The 27,277-nt window shown below is 44.9% G+C and overlaps 1 protein-coding gene and 1 long non-coding RNA gene across 3 annotated transcripts in view; both read left to right on the top strand.

Moving 5' to 3' along the window:
- The window catches only part of LOC121841312, an 11,421-nt gene extending 3,591 nt beyond the window's left edge, over positions 1 to 7,830 (top strand). Inside the window, exons 2-3 of the long non-coding RNA XR_006080283.1 lie at positions 4,847 to 5,046; positions 7,634 to 7,830. This is a non-coding gene — a long non-coding RNA (uncharacterized LOC121841312). The remainder of the gene's footprint in view (positions 1 to 4,846; positions 5,047 to 7,633) is intronic.
- A 9,269-nt stretch (positions 7,831 to 17,099) lies between these two features.
- The window catches only part of LOC112227935 (anion exchange protein 2), an 80,496-nt gene continuing 70,318 nt past the window's right edge, over positions 17,100 to 27,277 (top strand). Inside the window, exon 1 of one of the 2 annotated variants that reach the window (XM_024392955.2) lies at positions 17,100 to 17,180. The gene's annotated coding sequence lies outside the window, so the exon portion shown is untranslated. The remainder of the gene's footprint in view (positions 17,181 to 27,277) is intronic. The other variant, XM_024392953.2, reaches the window with a different exon arrangement.

Raw genomic sequence — 27,277 nt, forward strand, 5'->3', positions numbered from 1 at the left:
ACCCAATTGAGAGGTTTTGGGAAGAGTTTGACCACAGAGTGAAGGAAAAGCAGCCAACAAGTGCTCAGCATATGTGGGAACTCATTCAAGACTGTTGGAAAAGCATTCCAGGTGACTACCTCATGAAGCTGGTCGAGAGAATGCCAAGGGTGTGCAAATCTGTCATCAAGGCAAAGGGTGGCTACTTTGTTTCACACTTTTTTACTTACTACATGATTCCATATATATATTTCATAGTTGTGATGTCTTCACTATTATTCTACAATGTAGAAAATAGTAAAAAATAAAATAAAAAACTTGAATTTGTAGGTGTTTCCAAACTTTTGACTGGTACTGTATACTGAACAAAAATATAAACGCAACATGTAAAGTGTTGGTCCCATGTTTCCTGAGCTGAAATAGAAGATCCCAGAAATGTTCCATACACACAAAAGCTTATTTCTCTCAAGCTGATTAAACAGAATGATCATTACATAGGTGTACTTGCACTCAGGACAATAAAAGGCAGCTCTAAAATGTGCAGTTTTGTCACACACAATGCCACAGTTGTCTCAATTTTTGAAAGAGCGTGCAATTGGCATGCTGGCTGCAGGAATGTCCACCAGAGCTATTGCCAGAGAATCTAATGTACCATATGCTGCCTCGTTTTTTTTAGAGAATTTGGCAGTACATCCAACTGGCCTCACAACCGCAGACCACGTGTAACCACGCCATCCCAGGACCTCCACATCCGGGTTTTTCACCTGCGGGATCCTCTGAGACCAGCCACCCAGACAGCTGATGAAACTGTAAGTTTTCACAACCAAAGAATTTCTGCAATGGACTGTCAGAAACCGTCTCAGGGAAGCTCATCTGCATGCTCGTCGTCCTTTCCAGGGTCTTGACCTGACTGCTGTTAGGCGTCGTAACTGACTTCAGTGGACAAATGCTCACCTTCGATTGCCACTGGCACACTGGAGAAGTGTGCTCTTCACGAATAAGCTACGGACAACGAACACAATTGCATTTTATCGATGGCAATTTGAATGCACAGAGATATTGTGATGAGATCCTGAGGCCCATTGTCATGCTATTTATCCACCGCCATCACCTCATGTTTCAGCATGATAATGCACGGCCCCATTTCGCAAGGATCTGAACACAATTCCTGGAAGCTGAAAATGTCCCAGTTCTTCCATGGCCTGCATGCTCATCAAGACATGTCACCAATGGAGCGCGTTTGGGATGCTCTGGATCGACTTGTAAGAAAGCTTGTTCCAGTTCCCAGCAACTTTGCACAGCCATTGAAGAGGAGTGGGACAACATTCCACAGGACACAATCAATATGCAAAGGAGGTGTCGCGCTGCATGAGGCAAATGCTGGTCCAACCAGATACTGACTGGTTTTCTGATCCACGCACCTACCCTTTTTTGCATGTTGCATTTATACTTTTGTTCAGTGTAGTAATGACTATACGCAGCAGTAGAGGCAGGGTGAAATGTCCCTTTAAATAACCCTCTGTCCTATGTAATCATGCAAAAAAAATATTTCACCTTTATTTATCCAGGTAGGCCAGTTGAGAACAAGTTTACAACCGCGACCTAGCCAAGATAAAGCAAAGCAGTGCGACACAAACAACACAGAGTTACACATGGGATAAACAAATGTACAGTCAATAACCCAATAGAAAAATCTATATACAGTGTTTGCAAATGTAGTAAGATTAGGGAGGTAGGGCAATAAATAGGCCATAGTGGCAAAATAATTACAATTTAGCATTAACACTGGAGTGATAGATGTGCAGAAGATCAATGTGCAAGTAGAGATACTGGGATGCAAAGGAACAAAAAAATATGGGGATGAGGTAGTTGGGTGGGCTATTTACAGAAAGGCTGTGTACAGGTGCAATGATCGGTAAGCTGCTCTAACAGCTGATGCTTAAACTTTGTGAGGGAGATATTAGACTCCAGCTTCAGTGATTTATTTTTGTAATTCGTTCCAGTCATTGGCAGCAGAGAACTGGAAGGAAAGGCGGCCAAATGAGGAGTTGGCTTTGGGGATGACCAGTGAAATATACCTGCTGGAGCGCCTGCTGCAGGTGGTTGCTGCTATGGTGACCAGCGAGCTGAGATAAGGCGGGGCTTTGCCTAGCAACGACTTACAGATGACCTGGAGCCAGTGGGTTTGGCGACAAATATGAAGCGAGGGCCAGCCAATGCGAGCATACAGGTCGCAGTGGTGTGTAGTATATGGGGCTTTGGTGACAAAACGGATGGCACTGTGATAGACTACATCCAATTTGCTGAGTAGAGTGTTGGAGGCTATTTTGTGAATTACATCGCCGAAGTCAAGGATCGGTAGGATAGTCAGTTTTACAAGGGTATATTTGGCAGCATGAGTGAAGGATGTTTTGTTGCGAAATAGGAACTCGATTCTAGATTTAATTTTGGATTGGCTTAATGTGAGTCTGGAAGGAGAGTTTACAGTCTAACCAGACACCTAGGTATTTGTAGTTGTCCAAATATTCGAAGTCAGAACTGTCCAGAGTAGTGATGCTAGACGGGCAGGCAGGTGCGGGCAGTGATCGGTTGAAGAACATGCATTTAGTTTTACTTGCATTTAAGAGCAGTTGGAGGCCACGGAAGGAGAGTTGTTTGGCATTGAAGCTCGTCTGGAGGTTAGTTAACATAATGCCCAAAGTGGGGCCAGAAGAATACAAAATGGTGTCGTCTGCGTAGAGGTGGATCAGAGAATCACCAGCAGCAAGGGCAACATCATTGATGTATACAGAGAAAAGAGTCGGCCCGGGAATTGAACCCTGTGGCACTCCCATAGAGACTGCCAGAGGTCCGGACAACAGGCCCTCCGATTTGAAACACTGAACTCTATCTGAGAAGTAGTTGGTGAACCAGGCGAGACAGTCATTTGAGAGACCAAGGCTGTTGAGTCTGTCGATAAAAATGCAGTGATTGACAGAGTCAAAAGCCTTGGCCAGATCGATGAAGATGGCTGCACAGTATTGTCATTTATCGATGGCGGTTATGATATGGTTTAGGACCTTGAGCGTGGCTGAGGTGCACCCATGACAAGCTCGGAAACCAGATTACATAGCGGAGAAGGTATGGTGGGATTCGAAATGCTCGGTGATCTGTTTGTTAACTTGGCTTTTGAAGACTTTAGAACGGCAGGGTAGGATAGATATATGTCTGTAACAGTTTGGGTCTAGAGTGTCTCCCCCTTTGAAGAGGGGGATGACCGCAGCAGCTTTCCAATCTTTAGGGATCTCAGACAATACGAAAGAGATGTTAAACAGGCTAGTAATCGGGGTTGCAACAATTGTGGCGGTTAATTTTAGAAAGAGAGGGTCCAGATTGTGTAACCCTGATGATTTGTAGGGGTCCAGATTTTGCGGCTCTTTCAGAACATCAGCTATCTGGATTTGGGTGAAGGAGAAATGGGGGAGGCTTGGGCAAGTTGCTGTGGGGTGTGCAGAGCTGTTGACCGGGGTAGGGGTAGCCAGGTGGAAAGCATGGCCAGCCGTAGAAAAATGCTCTTTGAAATTCTCAATTGTCGTAGATTTATCGGTGGTGACAGTGTTTCCTAGCCTCAGTGCAGTGGGCAGCTGGGAGGAAGTGCTCTTATTCTCCATGGAGTTTAGTGTCCCAGAACTTTTTGGAGTTTGTGCTACAGGATGCAAATTTCGGTTTGAAAAAGCTAGCCTTTGCTTTCCTAACTGCCTGTGTATATTGGTTCCTAACTTCCCTGAAAAGTTGCATATCGCGGGGGCTATTCACTGCTAATGCAATACGCCACAGGATGTTTTTGTGCTGGTCAAGGGCAGTCAGGTCTGGAGTGAACCAAGGGCTATATCTATTCCTGGTTCTACATTTTTTGAATGGGGCATGCTTATTTAAGATGGTGAGGAAAGCACTTTTAAAGAATAACCAGGCATTCTCTACTGACTGAATGAGGTCAATATCCTTCCAGGATACCCAGGCCAGGTCGAGTAGAAAAGCCTGCTCGCAGAAGTGTTTTAGGGAGCATTTGACAGTGATGAGGGGTAGTCGTTTGACCACGAACCCATTACGGATCGCTGAGATCGCTGAGATCCTAGTTGAAGACAGCAGAGCTGTATTTAGAGGGCAGGTTGGTCAGGATGATATCTATGAGGGTGCCCGTGTTTACGCATTTAGGGTTGTACCTGGTAGGTTCCTTAATAATTTGTGTGAGATTGAGGGCCTCTAGCTTAGATTGTAGGACGGCCGGGGTGTTAAGCATATCCCAGTTTAGGTCACCTAAAAGTACGAACTCTGAAGATAAATGGGGAGCAAATAATTCACATCTGGTGTCCAGGGCACAGCTGGGGGCTGAGGGGGGTCTATAATGTTCTGTCATGAACATTTTAAAATGTAATGATCTAGTTTCGTTGGTGGAGTTTAAACACTTGATCGATGTATATATCATAGAAGAGTGTAATTGTTTTTAGGCCAGCTGTTTTTATTCAAGATGTTTGTGTTTTTAATGTACTGTCACGCCCTGACCATAGTGAGCCTTGTTATTCTCTATTTTGGTTAGGTCGGGGTGTGACTGGGGGGGTGTTCCTATCTAGGTTAATTATTTCTATGATGGCCTGGTATGGTTTCCAATCAGAAGCAGCTGTTTATCGTTGTCTCTGATTGGGGATCATATTTAGGCAGCCAATTCCCCACTGGTTTTTGTGGGATCTTGTTTCTGTTTAGTTGCCTGTGAGCACTGCTTGAGCTTCACATATCGTTTATTCTTCTTTGTTGTTTTTGTGAGTTTCATTTGATTAAACATTTGTGTATAACTCTACGTACGCTGCGCCTTGGTCCGTTATTTCTTTAGATGAGCGTGACAGAAGATCCCACCGCACCAGGACCAAACAGCGTGCCCAGGAGGAGATGGCATCCTGGTCCTTGGAGGAGATCGAGGAGAGAATATCCTGGACTTGGAGGAGGTCTTGACAAGACACAAAAGCCTGCCGTGGAAACAGATGACAGGAAAGAAGGGAGGACAGCTGCGACGCCGGGGTTCGCGGCCACAGAGTAAGCCCAAAAGACAGCCAGAATTTGTTTTGGAGGGAGGCACACGGGGTGGTCGACAGAGCCGAGAAATGAGCCAGAGACCGTAGGGTGTCAAAGGAGGAACTCTATGAAAGATTCCGGAGAGAGGTGGTGGTGATGAGAGTGCTGCAGCGTGGGCGTGCTGAGGAGTCTGGCACCAGTCCGGTGTCATCTGCACCGGTTTCACGCATCTGGCCTCCAGTGTGCCTCCCCAGTCCGGTATGTCCTGGGTTTCTTCCACATACTTGCCCTGAAGTGTGCGTCATCGTTCCGGTACAATTTGTGCCGGTTCTACGCACCAGGTCTCCAGTGCGCCTCCACAGCCCAGTACGTCCTATGCTAGCTCCCCGAACTCACCGTGCGGAGTGCGTCATCGTTCCGGCACCATCTGTGCCAGCTCTACGCACCAGGTCTTCAGTGCACCTCCACAGGTGTGGAACTCTACGTACGCTGCGCCTTGGTCCGTTATTTCATTAGACGAGCGTGACATGTACAATGTTTTTGTTGTACTGTATGTGTGTTTATAGTTTTGTTTAATGTTGTGTTAGTGTATGCAAGATGGTCTGAAACGTTGTTCCCTCTGCTGCTATTGGACCAGGTTTCTCTTGGAAAAGAGATGTTATCTCAATGAGAAAAAATCTGTATAAATGAAGGTAAAATTAAAAACAATAACAAGCAAGCAGCAACAGTGAGAGACGTATTTCTGAAAAGGTGGATTTTTAAAAGTAGAAGCTCGAACTGTTTGGGCACAGACCTGGATAGCATGACTGAACTCTGCAGACTATCTCTGCAGTAGATTGCAACTCCACCCCCTTTGGCAGTTCTGTCTTGGCGGGAAATGTTGTAGTTGGGGATGGAAATTTCTGAATTTTTGGTGGCCTTCCTCAGCCAGGATTCAGACCTCGGACATCAGGGTTGGCGGAGTGTGCTAAAGCAGTGAATAAAACAAACTTAGGGAGGAGGCTTCTGATGTTAACATGCATGAAAACAAGGCTTTTACGGTTACAGAAGTCAACAAATGATAGCGCCTGGGAAATAGGAGTGGAACTGGGGGCTACAGAGCCTGGGTTAACCTCTATAGCACCAGAGGAACAGAGGAGGAGTAGGATACGGCTAAAGGCTATAAGAACTGGTCGTCTAGTGCGTTGGGAACAGAGAAAAAAAGGAGCAGATTTCTGGGCGTGGTAGAATAGATTCAGGGCATAATGTACAGACAATGGTATGGTAGGATGTGAGTACAGTGGAGGTAAACCTAGGCGTTGAGTGACGATGAGAGAGGTTTTGTCTCTGGAGGCACCAGTTAAGCCAGGTGAGGTATCTGCATGTGTGTGGGGTGGGACAAAAGAGCTATCTAATGCATGTTGAGCGGGATGAGGGCTCTACAGTGAAATAAAATAATAAGAACTAGCCAAGACAGCAGTAGACAAGGCATATTGACATTAGAGAGAGGCATAAAGCAATCACAGGTGTTGATCAGGAGAGCTAAGACAACAATGGGTAAATGGAAATTAATGGGCAGATCGGGTCAGTTACGTACATACAGGACCTGAGTTCGAGGCTGGGGCCGAGAAGGTAAATGAAATGAGGTACCGTGTTATTGAAACAGTCCAGGGGGCATCAACTGTGTAGCCGAGTGATCATAGGGTCAAAAGAGCAGCAATAGGTGAGACAGGGTGCCGTTCGGTAGTCACTACTACGCTAGGTGAGCAGGGGACATAGCGTTCAGAAAAGCTAGCGGGCCGGGGCTAGTAGATAGTTCTTCGACGACATCGTAACAGAATAGCCTGTTGAGACCACATCGGGCGATCATGTCAGCAGTCCAGTTGTGATGGATCGATGGGGCTCCGTGTCGACAATAAAGGGTCCAGGCCAATTGGCAAAGGAGGAATTGTAGCCCTCGAATTAGCTGGTATATGGGCCTAGCTCGAGGCTAGCTCAAGGCTAGCTGGTGCTTGCTTCGGGACTGAGGCGTTAGCTCATAGTAGCCACTCGTTTGCAGCTAGCTTGCTGCAAACATAACAGCTGCAAACATAAGAAACATAACATATCATACTAATTTGAATGTCCCAGATTTTTGTTTACTATGTTAGATATAGTCCATGAGACCAGCCTGGGGAAAAAGACACTGGTGGTAGAGCCAAAGATGACATGTAAATGAAGATGCCCCACTCAGGTTGTTTAGGGAGAGGTCAAAATGTACACAATAGTTACCTGGAGGAAAATGGGGGAGGGGTCATGCTTTTTCAATTTCAGTCAGGGAAGGTTTAGTATTTTAGAAATGTATTCCAGGGGAGGGTCGTGTAATTTGAAAATCAATTAAATGTTATATTGCTCAGGGTCTGAGAATTAGTTGCTTATTATAGTATCTCATGTCTGCCCAATGATGCCGCTCATTATTGATTCTCTGCTGGCCGGGCAATATCAGCGCAATATCAAGTGCGCCCAGTGTGGTCTCAATAAAATTATCCATAGCCTACACCAGCCTTTCTCAAACCCTGGTCCCGGCACCAGTCTGTGGAGGAATGATTGCAGCATATTTGTCCTGAATATTATTTTGTATTTTTTTTAGGTCTGCAGCATATTGAGTCACATAAGGAATTGCAGTAGGACTACTTGTGCAACGCACTGAACTATGCATGCAGCCAGTGGTGACCCGTCATTCAAGGCAGGTGTTTAGCAAAAAAAATTAAACATTTTGTTCCTGTTTTGCATGTTATTTTGACATTAATACGTGTCTCACATATCAGTTTGCAAACAATAAAAAACATTTTTTTAAATCATTGTGTTAATAAAGCTGCATATAAACAGGGTCTCTTTTTTTCTTTATTCAGTAAGGCAGCTCCAAAATGTGGGTGTTTCAGCCTAGATAAGTGCTTTCTGTGGTGGTGGGGCAGCCAGCGGAAAATACGGAGCATAGGGGTTGGTAATGTTCTTTAGTTGTGCCGTGATTGGCTCAGTATTCTGTCACTCATGGGGACACTGCGTCACCACAAAATCTACGAGGAGAGCTGAAAAATTCAAGCCCCTTGGGTGCTGCCATAGAGTTACATTAGAAGTGCCCATCCAAGAAGGCTCAGGGTCATTGGTCACAGATAAAATTACGTCAAATCACGTTATATGTATCGTAGCTTTGATTGGACTGATCATGTCAACATCATACTTTCAGAATCTTAGCTAGCAGTCATCATCATGAATCAAGTCAACAATCTACTGGCAAAGCCTTTTCAATGCTTGTCATATGAAGAGAAATGATGAAGAGAAATTATAGATAAAACATATCGGTGGTCATCGGCAATTGGACATAAACATTACCTAACAAGTTGGAAATCGCAAATTCAACAATGAGTGGTTTGGAAGGAATCAGTGGCTAACTGCAAGCATTGCAAAGCAATCCCTAGACTGCTATTCAGTGGAGTGGGTGTGTGGTCCAAGTCTGGGTTTAAGGGTCTGGGAACTGGGAAATCTCAGACTTCAGTGAGTTCAAGAAAACTGGGAATTTTGGAAAAAAATGAGCCACGACTGAGAAATAACTTTTGAACGGCCATCCAACTCGGAATTCCAAGTCGGGAACTCAGGCATCTTTCTAGAGCTCCGACCTGAAGATCACTGACATCATGATTCAACCTTGTTTTTTTCCATAGTTCGCAGTTGCCTTGAAACAACCATAAATCCAGAGAACGACAGACTTTGATGACAAAATTTGCCACCTTCCTGTTCAAGTGAACACAGCAAAACAAGATGAGTCCGAAAATGTCTTGTATGCTGCTGCATAAATGATGTAATATGCCAGGGAGATATGTATACTGTAGCTAAGATGTAATGGTCTTCTTCCTCCTCAAACGAGGAGTAGTAGGAAGGATCGGAGGACCAAAGTGCAGCATGGTATGTATCCATAATGTAATTTAATGAGAATGAATACATAATACAAAAAGAACAAGAGAAAACAAAATGAAAACTGAAACAGTCCCGAATGGTGCAAACACTGAAACGGAAAATAATCACCCACAACTCAAGGGTGAAAACAGGCTGCCTAAGTATGGTTCTCAATCAGAGACAACGATTGACAGCTGCCTCTGATTGAGAACCATGCCAGGCCAAACACAGAAATACCAAATCTTAGAAAAAAGAACATAGACTACCCGCCCAACTCACGCCCTGACCATACTAAAACAAAGACATCACAAAGGAACTAAGGTCAGAACGTGACAGTACCCCCCCCAAAGATGCGGACTCCGGCCGCAAAACCTGAACCTATAGGGGATGGTCTGGGTGGGCGTCTGTCCGCGGTGGCGGCTCTGGCGCAGGACGTGGACCCCACTCCACCATAGTCTTTCTCCTCCTCTTAACCCGCCTCCGTGGCGCCTTTCGAGCGGCGACCCTCGCCGCCGACATCGGACTGGGGACCCTAACAACGGGTCCCGAATGGACGGGAGACTCCGGCAGCGAAGGGCGATTCCAGCAGCGCCGGAGTGACGGGCGATTCCGGCAGCACCGGAGAAACGGATGGCTCTGGCAGCTCCTGACTGGCGGGCTGCTCTGGCAGCTCCTGACTGACGGGCGGCTCTGGCAGCTCCTGACTGACGGGCGGCTCTGGCAGCTCCTGACAGACGGGCGACTCTGGCAGCTCAGGAGAGACGGGCGACTCTGGCAGCTCAGGACAGACGGGCGACTCTGGCAGCTTAGGACAGACGGGAGACTCTGGCAGCTCAGGACAGACGGGAGACTCTGGCAGCTCAGGACAGACGGGAGACTCTGGCAGCTCAGGACAGACGGGAGACTCTGGCAGCTCAGGACAGACGGGAGACTCTGGCAGCTCAGGACAGACGGGAGACTCTGGCAGCTCAGGACAGACGGGAGACTCTGGCAGCGCTGGACAGGCGGGAGACTCTGGCAGCTCAGGACAGACGGGAGACTCTGGCAGCTCAGGACAGATGGGAGACTCTGGCAGCTCAGGACAGACGGGAGACTCTGGCAGCTCAGGACAGACGGGAGACTCTGGTAGCGCTGGACAGGCGGGAAACTCTGGCAGGGCATGACAGGCAGGAGCACCTGTAGGGAGGAGACGGAGAGATAGCATGGTGCGGGGGGCTGCCACCGGAGGCCTGGTGCGTGGGTGAGGCTCCGGATAGACCGGACCGTGGAGGCGAGCACCGAGCCTGCACAACCCTACCTGGCTGGATACTCCCTGTAGCCTGGCTGGATACTCCCTTGAGGTGGAATAGACCGCACTGGGCTGTGCTGGCGAACCGGGGACATGCGTAGGGCTGGTGCCATGTACCCCGGCCCGAGGAGACGCACTGGAGACCAGATGCGCTGAGCCGACTTCATGGCACCTGGCTCGATGCCCACTTTAGCCCAGCCGATACGATGCGCTGCGATGTAACGCACCGGGCTATGCCGGTGTACCGGGGACACCATGCGCCTCACGGCATAACACGGTGCCTGCCCGGTCCACCTCTCTCCACGGTAAGCACGGGGAGTTGGCTCAGGTCTCCTACCTGACTTAGCCACACTCCCGGTGTGCCCCCCAATTTTTTTGGGGGGGGCTGCCTCTCGTCCCAGCTGCGCTGCCGTACTGCCTCCTCATACCACCGCCGCTCAGCTTTCGCTGCCTCCAGCTCTGCCTTAGGCTGGCGATATTTCCCAGCCTGTGCCCAGGGTCCTTCTCCATTCAAAATCTCCTCCCATGTCCAAGAGTCTTGAGATTTCTGCCACTGCCCGTTACCACGCTGCTTGGTCCTTGGTTGGTGGGTGATTCTGTAATGGTCTTCTTCCTCCTCTGACGAGGAGTACAGTCCCGAATGGTGAAACGGAAAATAATCACCCAAACTCAAGGGTGAAAACAGGCTGCCTAAGTATGGTTCTCAATCAGGGACAACGATTGACAGCTGCCTCTGATTGAGAACCATACCAGTCCAAACACACTAAATACCAAATCATAGAAAAAAGAACATAGACTACCCACCCAACTCACGCCCTGACCATTCTAAAACAAAGACATCACAAAGGAACTAAGGTCAGAACGTGACATAAGGAAGTAATACAAAGTGTATGTTGTGTAGTAAGCTGTTAGTAGCCCATGTGCCTCACCCTAATAATTTGGTCCCTTTTCCCCTCATAAGTTAGCCTACTGTTTTGACTTGATGGTGCACATTTAGCCTATAGCCTGTTTTAGAGAAATGTGTTAATCAAATATTGTAAGAGTTTCCATTGTCTGCTTATATGCCCCCTTTATTTATCCTACGGTTCTGACTTGGTGTACAGGGAGAATACTGTAAGAATGACCCATGTTCTGAATTCTGTCTCTGTACATTTCAAAAGTACTGTAATGAAACAGCAGGAAGCAGGTCTCGAACCTTTGACCTTATAGCCCGAAGTTCAGCGCGCTATCGACTGTGCCGCAAAAGCATGCTCGTGTGGCAGAGTCGATTTCCGTGCTTATAAACCCAGGGTCGTTACACTACTCCCTCCTTTCAAAGAGCGCGTCCTCGCGCTAGCTTACGACTCTACGTCTTACAGGAACGCGCTCACAGGCCAAGCACACACACTGTCGTGGATGCAAGGTCCAATCACTTCTGACACCAATGTAATGAAACAGCAAGGAGCAGGCCTCAGACCATCGACCTTCTAGCCCAAAGTCCAGGGCGCTATCGACTCTGCCGCAAAAGCATTCTCGTGCGGTAGAGTCGATATCCACACTTATAAACCCAGGGTCATTACACTACTGAACAAATTGTATTGACTATGTCTGTTCTAGCTCGCTCATTATTGTCTTAATCGAAATTACGAATTGCCTCTTACCCGCCCATTGTCCCCTTCTGCCACAGTTTGTACATTTACATTTTCAGTAGAAACCACATTTGTTTAAGTAAGTCAGCCATATCAGATATGTTTTTAAAAAAAGCAGTAAATGAGGCTGAATTAACAGTTTCACTGCCAGACAAGGCTCCGCTGATAGCCAGGTGTAGCAGTGGTAAGGTGTTGGCACTGATGTTGGGACAGCTTTATGTAGGCCCTAACAGTTTGTGGGCACCGTTTGTCACCGTTATAGTGCAATTCATGTATTGTTTAGTGTTGTGTAGTGGCTTTGCTGGCATGCATCAAAACATTATGGGGGGAGTTTGCCCCACCAAGATGTACATGCTAAAATCTCCACTGCATGCAGCAGTAAACAAATGGTGTTGCCATGACTAAGTATTGCAACATCAAACACACACGCACACACTGTAAGAGGTGCGTAACTGGCTGCAGGGAAGTCAGGCGCAGGAGAGCAGAAATGGGTAACAACCGGAGCAGTTTAATGCGGCAAAACAAACTGCATCCAGAACAACAAAATACGGGTTGAAATAACCCGTCGCATACCAGTCTGAAATGCACATACACTTTACAACAAACAATTCCACACACAGATATGGGGGGGATCAGAGGTGTGCGGGAAAACAAGGCAAAACAAATGGAAAATGAAAGGTGGATCGATGATGGCTAGAAGATCGGTGACGTCGACCACCGAACAAGGAGAGGAACCGACACCGGCCTCAGGGACGAACCGGAGGGCGATCCGGACGGAGACGGTAGAACTCCTGCAGCACCGGAACCCGGCATCTCTCTTCCGAACTGTGCCCCTCCCACTCCACGAGGTACTGAAGGCCCCTCGCCCGACGCCTCAAATCCATTATGGAGCGAACAGCGTATGCCGGGGTGCCCTCGATGTTCAGAGGGGGCGGAGGAACCTCCCGCACCTCAGACACCTAGAGCGGACCAGCCACCACCGGCCTGAGGAGAGACACATGGAACGAGGGGTTAATACGGTAATCGGAGGGAGCTGTAACCTGTAACAAACCTTGTTCAGTCTCCTCAGGACTTTAAACGGCCCCACAAACCGCGGACCCAGATTCCGACAGGGCAGGCGGAGGGGCAGGTTTTGGGTCGAGCCAGACCCAGTCTCCCGGTGCGAACACCGGGGCCTCACTGTGGTGACGGTTGATACCCCAGTACGCACTGGAAGGGGGAGAGGTTAGTGGAGGAGTGGCGAAGCGAGTTCTGGGCCATCTCTGCCCAGGGCACGAACGCCTCCCACTCCCCGGGCCGGTCCTGGCAATAAGACCGCAGAAACCTACTCACATCCTGGTTAACCTTCTCCACCTACCCGTTACTCTCGGGGTGAAAACCTGAGGTAAGGTTGATCGAGACACCCAGACGCTCCACGAACGCTCTCCAGACACTATATCCTCAGGCACCCCGTAGTGCCGGAAGACGTGAGTGAACAAGGCCTCCACAGTCTGTAGGGCCGTAGGGAGACCGGGCAGAGGAAGGAGATGGCAGGACTTTGGGAAACGGTCCACAACGACCAGGATCGGGGTGTTCCCCTGTGATGGGGGGAGATCTGTGAGAAAATCTATCGACAGGTGAGACCATGGCAGTTGTGGAACGGGTAAGGGGTGTAACTTATCTCTGGGTAGGTGCCTAGGAGCCTTACACTGGGCGCACACCGAGCAGGAGGAAACATAAACCCTCACGTCCTTGGCCAAGGTGGACCACCAGTATTAGATGCTTTGTTTCTAAAAGTCTGCGCATTTTTTATGGCTAAGTCTGACATATCATACAGACCGTTTTTTGTGAGCAGCTCTTATTTAAAACAAATCCAGGGAGAGAGAGAGCACGACTTCCACCGAAGTGGGTTCCTCTCCTTGTTCGGGCGGCGTTCGGTGGTTGACGTCACCAGTCTTCTAGCCATCGCTGATCCACCTTTCATTTTCCATTTGTTATGTCTTGTTTTCCCGCACACCTGGTTTACATTCCCTCATTACTTGATGTGCATATAACCCTCTGTTCCCCCCATGTCTGTGTGTAGAATTGTTTGTTGTAAAGTGTATGTGCACTTCAGACTGGTTTGCGATGGGTTATTTCAACCCATATTTTGTTGTTCTGGGTGCAGTTTGTTTTGCCACATTAAACTGCTCCGGTTGTTACCCATTTCTGCTCTCCTGCGCCTGACTTTCCTGCAGCCAGTTACAGAATTCCACACTGGAATATGGAGTCAGCAGGAGCAGGTGCCCCTGGTATAGGGGTCGCGGAGTGCGCCCGGGAGCATGCGGCGATGCTCCACCATCTCGGCGCCACCATGGACCGCGTCGTCCAAACCATGGACCGCTGGAAGAGACAGGGAGTTCCTCCAGCGCCTCCACCAGCAAAACAGGCTTCTCCACTACTCGCGCCCCCCCGCACCCGGTCCCAGTGGGATTCATCTCGCCCTTTCCCGGGAGTACGATGGGACGGCTGCATGCTACCAGGGTTTCCTGCTGCAGCTGGATCTATACCTGGCAACCGTCCACCTGGCTCCTTCGGGCAGTGAGAGGGTGTCCGCCCTTGTCTCGTGCCTCTCAGGGAAAGCCCTGGAGTGGGCCAATGCTGTGTGGGGAGAAGGAGACGCGGCACTGGACCACTTCGAGGATTTCACCCGCCACTTCTGGGCAGTCTTCGACCACCCGCCCGATGGTAGAGATGCGGGTAAACATCTCTTCCATCTGAGGCAGGGGACGAGGAGCGCCCAGGAGTTCGCAATGGACGTTCGGACCCTGTCCGCCGGTGCAGGATGGAACAACAGGGCCCTGATCGACCATTATCGCTGCAGTTTGTGCGAGGACGTCCGTCGGGAGTTGGCCTGCAGGGACACCACCCTCACCTTTGACCAGCTGGTGGACCTGTCCATTCGGCTGGATAACCTGCTGGCTATCCGCGGACGTCCAGAGCAGGATCAGTCATTTCCATACCCCAGCACCACCGCTCCGATGCCCAGGGAGTTGGGAGGTGCTGCACTCAGGGAGACCGGAGGAGGTCTCCCTGAGTGCAGGAGGCAGGGCACTCTGGAGTGCAGGAGGCAGCAGACAGGGCACTCTGGAGTCACCCCAGGTGAGCCGGCATGATTCTCACCCAGAGCCCTCTGTTGCACACCTGTTTTTGTATGTTACTTTTCCTGAGTTTTCCCCGCATTCCCAGCATAAGGCGCTCGTCTATTCAGGCGCGACTGGGAATTTCATAGACAGATCATTCGCACATAGTTTAGGGATCCCCATTGTTCCAGTGGCTATGCCCTTCCCATTTCATGCCTTAGACAGTCGACCATTAGGGTCAGGGTTGATTAGGGAGGCCACCGCTCCCCTGGGCATGGTGACGCAGGGGGGTCACAAGGAGAGAATCAGACAAATCAAATGTATTTATATAGCCCTTCGTACATCAGCTGATATCTCAGAAACCCAGCCTAAAACCCCAAACAGCAAGCAATGCAGGTGTTGAAGCACATTGGCGAGGAAAAACTCCCTAGAAAGTTCAAATCCTAGAAAGAAACCTAGAGAGGAACCAGGCTATGAGGGGTGGCCAGTCCTCTTCTGGCCGTGCCGGGTGGAGATTATAACAGAACATGGCCAAGATGTTCAAATGTTCATAAATGACCAGCATGGTCAAATAATAGGTCTGGGACAGGTAGCACGTCCGGTGAACAGGTCAGGATTCCATAGCCGCAGGCAGAACAGTTGAAACTGGAGCAGCAAAACGGCCAGGTGGATTGGGGACAGCAAGGAGCCATCATGTCAGGTAGTCCTGAGGCATGGTCCTAGGGCTCAGGTCCTCCGAGAGAGAGAAAGAAAGAGAGAATTAGAGAGAGCATACTTAAATTCACACAGGACGCCGGATAAGACAGGAGAAGTACTCCAGATATAACAAACTGACCCTAGCCCCCCGACACATAAACTACTGCAGCATAAATACTGGAGGCTGAGACAGGAGGGGTTAGGAGACACTGTGGCCCCAGCCGATGATACTCCCGGACAGGGCCAAACAGGAAGGATATAACCCCACCCACTTTGCCAAAGCACAGCCCCCCACACCACTAGAGGGATATCTGGACAGTGCATGGGTGCTGAAAGTAGGCTAATTCGAGAAGATCTAATTCATTTTAACAGTCTTCATTTTAATTTGACTTTAGGCTACTAACAACAATAGGGTTTTGTGTTGGAGCCTTTGTCTTCCTACTCAAGAAATAAGCGGTAGGTCTACCTGTTTGACATACAAAATTATAGTCTACTATCCAAAGTTTTTATCAGCCAATTCATTCAGTCACCACTCCTTAAATACCTCAGTGTCAGTGAAGAGCTTGGTTGTGTTAAGTTAAAATCAGATCTCGAATTGAGGGTGTATGTGGAGGTAGTGTGGCTTTTGTTAAAGAAAATGGATAAAGCCCTTGTTAATGTAAGATTTTTAAAAATAATAATAAGTGGACCTGATTATATAAAGCGTTGTATAACGTTGCTTTAGTCTGCAATGCTTTATGCTAGAAGCAAGCTGTAAAATGCTGGGGAAAGACGTGACTCCGATGCATATGGGATATATTTGGTTTGTCTCTGACATTCAGAGGCTGCGCTACAACCTTCCATAGCCGGCCAAGAGGAGACAAAAAATGTACTCTGCTTGAGAAGTAATTATTCTTTAATTGACGTTCAACATTTCAACAGGCTATTAAACAACATACGAACTCTAAATGAGCCAGGAGCGTGCCAGTCTAAGAGGTAATGAAAATGAATTATTTAGGCCATTTAAAAAAATATATTGTGATGTGCGACAGGCTGGCAGGATCGCTCAGCATTTCAACATTACATCAACAACAGCACTTCAACAACATGCCTATACATTTCGCATCTAGGCTGTATATGTTTGAATCATTATTTTGGGTATAGGTGAGGGTCACTTTTTTTTTCAAGCGTTCAAGAAACGTCGGATAAAATATATATTTTACTTAAGTGAGAGCCGTCTATTTTCATTTCAGAGAAATCCGATTTTCTCCAGGTATTCCTCATTATAAATAACGTATATTCACTTACCATTGAAATAAATGGTCACTCCCGGTCTGCTTAATAGGGTGGATCTCCCATAGGTACCAATGCATTCGCAGCTGGGTCTGGTCTGCTTAGTTCATTGAAAGTACATGAACCACATAAATTGAGGGAGTGGGATGTCTCGCTTCCTTTTCCTTCTCTGGTCGAGCCATCATGAGAAATATGAAACATTTTACGCACGCGCATCCATAGCACGTCCACACACCAGGCAGCGGGAGGTGAGTCGGGGTAAGAAGTCTAGCTACTAAACTAAGCAGGAAGTGGATAAAATACCTGTACTGTTTGTAAATATGTGAAAATACCATTGTTTAGCCCAAAATAGTGTTTTTGTTAGCGAGCTGTCTTCTAAAACTGAAATTCACATTGGTTAGGACTTGACAGGCAATGTTAGCTAGCAGCAGGCTATGCTGTCACTTGGCACGATACAGGTTGTAACGGAAAGGTTTAGCCTCCATGTCTCTGGTTTAGCTAGCAATGCTACTCAGCTAATAATGGGAATGACTGAATTTATATTGCTACTTTAATGGTATTGTCGATAAAGATGAATATGCCCATTCAAAACGTTGGTATAAGATACATTTTGGCACCCCACTGTAGACAACATTTAACTAAAGACTTGAGCTGACTTTACAGTAAAAAAAATGAATGATGGCTAAAGCCATGTGACAACAAAGTACAGTAATTTTTTTGCGAATGTGATATAGGTAGGGGGGTACGTCGCAAGGTCACTTAGCCCATTTTTTTGACGTTTTTTTTAGTTGGTACACACATCCTATCAACTGTACTTTTTATTATGAACTTTTTGGGTGTACTTGTCACTAAACCATTGAACAATCAGAGGCTGTGTGTGTGGGGGTTTGGTCAGGGGTAACGAGGTATGCGCTTTCATTCATTTTTTTGAGTGCAACATTTTCCGTTCTGTTGTAAACTCATTTTTCTAACTAAACCATTTATTTCCTCAAAATGCCAAAATTACTCAAATTGCTCTTACAGTAAACTATTTTTCTCCAGGTTCTAACCCCTTGATCACACCTACAACGTAATTGCGTTTGGTACACAGAAGTACATGCATTTCCAATGGAACGCTTCGTTTGCCTTGCAATATTGCTTTGCAGAGGCAGTTGCAGTGAGTTCTGTGTGGTTAGACTGGTTGGTTGTTTAGCAACAAAACCCAGGAGTGTGCAACTATGGGTTAAAGCAGACAGTGTTGGCTTAAGCAATATTTCGTCTACAATGTTTATTGAAAACGCAAATAAATTTGCACAATGAGCACTTCTCTCAAATGCATCATTCCAGTTGTTGTTTAGCTAGCGTAGCAAATTTGAGACATTAGTATTGACATGAGAAATCTGTCAAAACACCTCAAGACATGATATCAATAACAAGCTGAAACGAGCCACTTATGGTTCGCCACATGTTAGTTTCTTGTCTTTCTTGCTAGCAATCTGGACATACAGAATCACAACAATAGGCTGACTTCTGCCCCGTGGAAGCACGCGCACATTGTTTTTGCGAGGTTGTCTGCCAACCCGTCTATACATTGGATTAATCAAACATATGCGTCAAATTGGTAGCAGAAAGAAAATGTTGAACTTCTGTTGCACACATATCAAGATGATGCAGCGTACCATTTTGCACAAGCATTTCGCTACACTCGCAATAACATCTGCTAACCATGTGTATGTGACCAATACAATTTGATTTGATATGAATGATGCTGTTGGTGTGTAACGCCTCAATCACATGCAGCGTGCAACAAAAGTTCAACATGTGCACCACACGATGCACTGCAACTGCACTACAATGTAGTGCTGCAAGGGTTCTGTTGGAAATGAATGTACTTCTGCTGGTGTACCAAAACGCAATGAAGCTGTAGGCTAATAAAACTGTCAGGAGGTCTATGGCAGGAAGGATGTGTCTCCTTAGCTCTCCCATGCAGGTTTACATCTGTCATCCATAGCTGCTGACACACTCGCACTACATTGCATCTCATGGCAGTCTCCTGATCTAATGGGATTGGCATAGTGAGTAAGGAATACGATAAAAAATGTATCTATTACTAGCCCACAATATGTTGTCTTATATCAAATAACATTTTTCTTTAAAAACACTGCACTGCTAGTACACTAAGACCAGTCTACCGTTATGCACATGCACACACATCCATAAACATGTCATAGTGGGACCCACTATTGAAGTAATTTCATAATGAAATGCTTCTAGGTGTAAATCTTATTCATAAGTAAGCTTTCCTGTCAGCTGTCGTATGTTCATATCCCTTCTGACACATACTGGACTGGGCTGTGTGTAATTAAGACCTATATACAGTTCCTTCAGAAAGTATTGCACCCTTGACTTTTTTTCCATCATATTTTGTTACAAACTGGGTTTAAATTTGATTTAATTAGAATTTTTGGTCAACAATCTACAAAAAATACTCTGGAAGCTGAAGAAAAATTCTAACATTTATTGAAAATGAATTAAATATAAAACACTATCTTGATTAGATGCAGTTGAAGTCGGAAGTTTACATACACCATAGCCAAATACATTCAAACTCAGTTTTTCACAATTCCTGACATTTAATCCGAGTAAAAATTCCCTGTTTTAGGTCCGTTAGGATCACCACTTTATTTTAAGAATGTGAAATGTCAGAATAATAGTAGAGATTTATTTCAGCTTTCACATCCCAGTCACATCACATTCCCAGTGGGTCAGAAGACAACATACACTCAATTTGTATTTGGTAGCATTGCCTTTAAATTGTTTAACTTGGGTCAAACGTTTCGGGTAGCCTTCCACATTCCTCCTGATAGAGCTGGTGTAACTGAGTCAGGTTTGAAGGCCACCTTGCTCGCACATGCTTTTTCAGTTCTGCCCACAAATTTTCTATAGGATTGAGGTCAGGGCTTTATGATGGCCAGTCCAATACCTTGACTTTGTTGTCCTTAAGCCAACTTTGGAAGTATACTTGGGGTCATTGTCCATTTGGAAGACCCATTTGCGACCAAGCTTTAACTTCCTGACTGATGTCTTGAGATGTTGCTTCAATATATCCACATAATTTCCCTTCCTCATGAAGCCATCTATTTTGTGAAGTGCACCAGTCCCTCCTGCAGCAAAGCACCCCCACAACATGATGCTGCCACCCCTGGGCTTCACAGTTGGGATGGTGTTCTTTGGCTTGCAAGCCTCCCCTTTTTCCTCCAAACATAACAATGGTCATTATGGCCAAACCGTTGTATTTTTATTTCATCAGACCAGAGGACATTTCTCCAAAAAGTACAATCTTTGTCCCCATGTGCAGTTGCAAACCATCGTCTGGCTTTTCTATGCGGTTTTGGAGCAGTGGCTTCTTCCTTGCTGAGCGGCCTTTCAGGTTTTTTTATTGTGGATATAGATACTTTGTACCTGCTTCCTCCAGCATCTTCACAAGGTCCTTTGCTGATTTTCTGTGATTGATTTGCACTTTTCTCACCAAAGTACGTTTATCTCTAGGAGACAGAACGCGTCTCCTTCCTGAGCGGTATGACGGCTGTGTGGTCCCATGGTGTTTATACTTGCGTTCTATTGTTTGTAAGATGAACGTGGTACCTTCAGGTGTTTGGAAATTGCTGCTAAGGATGAACCACATTTGTGGAGGTTTACAATTGTATTTTCTGAGGTCTTGGCTGATTTCTTTTGATTTTCCCATGATGTCAAGCAAAGAGGCACTGAGTTTGAAGGTAGGCCTTGAAATACATCCACAGGTGCACCTCCAATTGACTAAAATGATGTCAATTAGCCTATCAGAAGCTTCTAAAGCCATGACATAATTTCCTGAATTTTCCAACCTGTTTAAAGGCACAGTCAAATTGGTGTATGAAAACTTCTGACCCACTGGATTTGTGATACAGTGAAATAATCTGTCTGTAAACAATTGTTGAAAAAATGACTTGTGTCATGCACAAAGTAGATGTCCTAACCGACTTGCCAAACTATAGTTTGTTAATAATACATTTGTGGAGTGGTTAAAAAACGAGTTTTAATGACTCCAACATAAGTGTATGTAATCTTCCAACTTCAACTGTAAGTATTCAGTCCTTGAGACATGTTAGAAACACCTTTTGACAGCGATTACAGCTGTGAGTCTTTTTGGGTCAGTCTAACATCTGGATTGTACAATATGCCCATTTATTAAAATATATATATATTCAAGCTCTGTCAAGTTGGTTGTTGGATTAATGTTATAAAGCCCTTCAAGTCTTACCACAGATTTTCAAGCAGATTTAAGTCAAAACTGTAACTAGGCCATTTAGGAACATTAAATGTCATCTTGGTAAGCAACTCCTGTGTAGATTTGGTCTTGTGTTTTAGATTATTGTCCTGCTGGAAGCTGATTTTGTCTCCCAGTGTCTGTTGGAAAGAATACTGAACCAGGGTCTCCTGATTTTGCCTGTGCTTAGCTGTGTTCTGTTTATTTTTATCCTAAAAAAAGCTCCCTAGTACTTGCCGATGACGAGCATAACCATAACATGAGGCAGCCACCACCATCCTTGAAAATATAAAGAGGGGTACTCCGTGATGTTTTGGATTGTATTTGTATTCAGGACAATTTTTTTTTTTTTTTTACAGTATTACTTATGTACCTTCTTGCAAACAGGAAGCATGTTTGGATAATGTTTTATTCTGTACAGGCTTCCTTTTTTCACTCTGTCATTTAGGTTAATATTGTGCAGTAACTGCAATGTTGTTGATCCATCCTCAGTTTTCTCATATCACAACCATTACACTCTGTAACTGTTTTAAAATCATGGTGAAATCCCTAAGCAGTTTCCTTCCTCCGGCAACTGAGTAGGAAGGACGCCTTTATCTTTGTATTGACTGGGTGTATTGATACACCATCCAAAGCCTAATTAATAACTTCACCATGTTTAAAGGGATAAAGGGATATTCAGCGTCTGCTTTTTCTACCAATCGGTGCCCTTTGCGAGGCATTGAAAAACTTCCCTGGTCTTTGTGGTTGAATCTGTCCTTAATTCACTACTTGATATGTGTGGGGTATAAAGATGGGGTAGTAATTCAAAAAATCTTGTTAATCACTATTATTGAACATGCAACTTATTGTGTGATTTGAAAAGCACATTTTTACTCTTGAACTTATTTAGGCTTGCAATAACAAAGGGATTGAATACTTGACACATTTCAGATTTCCATTTTTTTAATGTATTTCGAGAATGTTCTACAAACAAAATTCTACTGACATTATGGGGTATTGTGTGTAGATCAGGCTGTAACAACAAAATGTGGAAAAAGTAAAGGTGTGAATACTTTCTGAAGGCACTGTAATTAGACTTGATTTGACGGAAAAACATTTAGGTTTTATTGTTACATGGTAAGGCTAACCATCCAAAGAAGATCAGTGACTTATAAGTGAACGCAGCTATTTAGGATCTAATTGATTTGTTAGCTTTTTGATAAAATCTTCAGAGTCAAACAAAACTATGAAGTCCTGCCTACTTAAAAGACAGTTGACCTTTCTAAAGGTGATACTTATTCACCTGCAGACCCTGTTCTCATCTACCCACCCCAGCCACTAGCACATACTGTCATATTTGATTCACAATCCAGCTGAGAAAGTCTAGTTTAATTCATCGGAGGGCCGGAAAGGTGTTGGAAACCGAACATGTTTGATTTTAGAGAAATACGTTGTGTCTGTATGTTTAGGAGCTGGAAAATCATTAGATGAAAAGTTTCCAGCCTTCCCTGCCGCTTATCCAAGAACCCGCCGGGGTGCTGTAGGAACATATCTCCACTCTGCGGTTGTGATCTCAGAGCTATGGTTTGTTTTCTTTGGCTCCACTGGAGGAAATCAAGCAGCCCCATTGTGAAATGATCAGTCATGACTGAGCGTTGTGTAACAATATCAATGCACTACCGACACAGCTGATGGAACACTCGACATAAGCTACTTTATTGAGTATTGCTTTCGTCATACAGAAGAAAAGGCGAAAGTCAAACACCTCCCTCTTGAGTTCTTATCAAGACTTCTTGTCACTCTTTGTTTATTTTCCTTTCCGCTTTCCTTCTGGATTTGAATTGGCTGAGTACTTTATCCGTCAAGGTAAACATATACATATATGGATCTGTGCCATTCACTTTGAACTGGACTGTTTTTACAGCATGAGCAGTCGTGAGTAGACACGCTTGTTTTGAGATCAAAGTAAGAGCGACGTGTCTACATTTGTTCATATCCTTTGCTATACCAAACAAAACTATGAACTCAACATGCAACAATTTAAAAAAGATAAAACTGAGTTCATATAAGGAAATCAATCAATCAATTCATTAGGCCCTAATCTATAGATTTCACATGACTGGGAATAGTTCACAGATACCTTTTTTAAAAAGACAGGGGTGTGGATCAGAAAACTAGTCAGTATCTGGTGTGACCATTTGCCTCATGCAATGCGACATCTCCTTTGCACATTATTTAAAAAAAATAAGTATATATTTGTATATCAAGTTAGCATCGAGTTGATCAGGCTGTTGATTGTGGAATGTTGTCCCATTCCTCTTCAATGGCTGTGTGAAGTTGCTGGATATTGGAGAGAACTGGAACACGCTGTTGTACATGTCGATCCAGAGCATCCCAAACATGCTCCATGGGTGACAAGTCTGGTGAGTATTCAGGCCATGGAAGGACTGGGTCATTTTCAGGTTCCAGGAATTGTGTGAAGATCCTTGCGACATGGTGCCGTGCATTATCATGCTGAAACGTGATGGAACAACAATGGGATCTCGTCACGGTATCTCTGTGCATTGAAATTGCCATCGATAAAATGCAATTGTGTTTGTTGTCTGTAGCATATGCCTGCCAATACCATAATCCCACCTCCACCATGGGGCACTCTGTTCACAAAGCTGACATCCGCAAACCGCTCCCCTACACAACGCCATACACGTGGTCTGCAGTTGTGAGGCCGGTTGGACGTACTGCCAAATTCTCTAAAACGATGTTGGAGTCAACTTGAATTAACATTCAATTCTCTGGCAACAGGTCTGGTAGAAATTATTGCAGTCAGCAATGCCATTTGTACGCTCCCTCAACATGACATCTATGGCATTGTGTTGTGACAACTGCATATTTTAGAGTGGCCTTTTATTGTCCCCAGCACAAGGTGCAACTAGGGCTGATGCGGTGACCGTATTGCCGGCGTTCACTAGTCTTGAAGGTAGTCAAATTCCACATGACCGTTTTATTCACGTTAATTAGCCTTCTCCAAGCTCTGATGCTGCTGGTCATTAGTAGCCTACCAAACTTGCTAACTGCCTGGTACTCAGCACTCTATTGTCTCTAATCATTCTCACATCAATGCAAATGTTATCGAAAATCTAATCAAACACTTCATGAGAGCTCATGTTGCGCTACATTTCTATAGGCTATGCAATTGCGTGAGAAAACAGTGTGTGATGGCCTCTATTAAATCGATGATCCCATCAGCTTTCTATAGGCTAGGCCTACTATATTTATTTTCTTAACTTTCCTAATACTAAGCACATTGCTTCTCTTTACAACAGGAGTATAGCCTACCTGGCTGGCATGAAAACGAACCACGGGAAAAGCGTCCTCCATTCGCTATTTAGGTGCGTAGATTACATTAATTTTTTGCCCCTGCCCCTGTTTTGAGACAAGTACATAATAATGGTCCATTCTAAATCAAAACAAATTTCACACATATATGTAAATACAATATTAAATCAAGAATAGTCTGATAGGCTAATATTGTCACCAATGACCCATCACTTGTGAATTACATATCACTTGTGAATGATGCCCAGCGTAAGGCAAGAAACAATTTTTTAGAATCATAGTCGCACACCTAATGTAGCCTAGCCCATAGGCCTATATGTTTTCCTAAGGTTTGTATCACAACTAAGGTGGCCAAATAACAAAATTAAGCACATCAATCCGCTTACAATGGGTGTAGAGCCTAACTGGCATACTTAAGCAGCGTGTGTGTGTTCTAGTTTAGGGAAGATCATTTTCACCATAAAATACACCTTTTATAGTAAAAGCATTACATGCGTAACCACATTGGTCACTTTTGATTGTGGTGTGTTCCTGCTAAAAGAACATTTGTGCTTGTGGCCTACTACCTTGTGTGCATTGCTGCGCTTATAATGTTAAAAAATGGCCTAATAGTTTATCAACATTTTAAGCTAAACATTCAGATCTGTTGGTCAGCCTCATTGCATAAAAAAGTTTTGTGATGCTAGTGGTTGTATTAATTTGGGATTTATCGCATCTCACAACTGTCCCTGACTATGTTTGGAATATTTATTTCTGACACAGAATAGAACAGATTAACTTTTGTACTATGGGGGATAGTAGATTGACATAGGCTAGTGCTTTTGCTGTTCGTTAGGCCTAATCATCTTGTTGGCTGACAAAGTAAATGTGGACAGTTCTTCCACTATCTTCAATATGCACTCCAGAATTGGATAAGAATGAAAGCGAATCAAATTTTATTAGTCACATACACATGGTTAGCAGATGTTAATGCGAGTGTAGCGAAATGCTTGTGCTTCTAGTTCTGACAGTGCAGTAATATCTAACATTCACAATGACTTCATAATACACACAAATATAAGGGGATGGGATAAGAATATGTACGTATAAATAAACTCAGGAAAAAAAAGAAACGTCCCTTTCTTTCAAAGATTATTTGTAAAAATCCAAATAACTTCAGATCTTCAATGTAAAGGGTTTAACAAGTGCAATACAGCAAATGAAAGAAACATCTTGTTAATCTACCCATCGTGTCTGATTTTTAAAATGTTTTACAGCGAAAACACAACATATATTTACGTTAAATGACCACTAAATTCAAAAACACACACAGCGATTTTTCACAAAAGCATAAATATAGATAAAATGAATCACTAACCTTTGATTATCTCCATCAGATGACACTCATAGGACATCATGTTATACATGTATTGTGTGTTTTGTTTGATAATGTGCATATATATATATATATATATATATATATATATATAAAATCTGTTTACACACCATTTTGGCGTCAACAGAAGCTACAAAAAACACTAAATATTCACTTACCTTTTGAATATCTTCATCAGAAGGCAGTGCAAGGGGTCCTAGTTCCACAATAAATCGTTTTGTTCCATAATGTCCATTACTAGTGTCCAATTAGCTGCATTTGCTACCACTTTCAGCTCACGTGCCCAAAAGCTGACGCTGGTCCAGGCGAACTCGGACGAAAACTTCAAAAATATATATTCCAGGTCGAATAAACTGGTCAAACTAAGTAGAGAATCAATCTTCAGGATGTTATTTTCATATATATCCAAAAACGTTCCAACCGGAGCATACGTTTTCATCTGCAGCCAAATGGAACGATGGTGATATCAACAGACAAATGCGCAACAGCGAAATTGCATTCTGCCAGGACAGTGACTCATACCAGAGGCTCAATTCCACGTTCTACTGAATGAGGACATCTAGTGGAAGGCGTAGGAAGTGCTAACAGTGCTATCTTGTTTGGAAGTGAAGAGGCGATGACTTAAAATTAGACCCGCATTCAGAATTTCACTTCCTGTTTGGAAGATTGCCTGCCCTATGATTTCTGTTATACTCACAGACATAATTCAAACAGTTTTAGAAACTTCAGAGTGTTTTCTATTCAATAGTAATTATAATATGCATATATTAGCAATCTAGGACAGAGTAGGATGCAGTTCACTATGGGCACGCAATTCATCCAAAGTGAAAATACTGCCCCCTATCCCCAACAAGTTTTAAACACTGTTTTCCCATGCTTGTTCAAAGACCCATTAACAATTAATGGACATGCACCTGTGGAATGGTCGTTAAGACACTAACAGCTTACAGACGGTAGGCAATTACGGTCACAGTTATAAAAACTTAGGACACTAAAGAGGCCTTTCTACTGACTGAAAAACAACAAAAGAAAGATGCCCAGGGTCCCTGCACATCTGCGTGAATGTGCCTTGGGCATGCTGCAAGGAGGCATGAGGGCTGCAGATGTGACCAGGGCAATAAATTGCAATGTCTGTACTGTGAGACGCCTAAGACAGCGCTACAGGGAGAAAGGACAGACAGCTGATCGTCCTCACAATGGCAGACCACGTGTAACACCACCTGCACAGGATCGGTACATCTGAACATCACACCTGCGGGACAGGCACAGGATGGCAACAACTGCCCAAGTTACACTAGGAATGCACAATCCCTCCACCAGTGCTCAGACTGTCTGTCTACAATGGGCTGAGAGAGGCTGGACTGTGGGCCTCTAGGC

Source organism: Oncorhynchus tshawytscha, linkage group LG29, assembly GCF_018296145.1.
Source record: "Oncorhynchus tshawytscha isolate Ot180627B linkage group LG29, Otsh_v2.0, whole genome shotgun sequence".
NCBI classification, from domain to species: domain Eukaryota; kingdom Metazoa; phylum Chordata; class Actinopteri; order Salmoniformes; family Salmonidae; genus Oncorhynchus; species Oncorhynchus tshawytscha.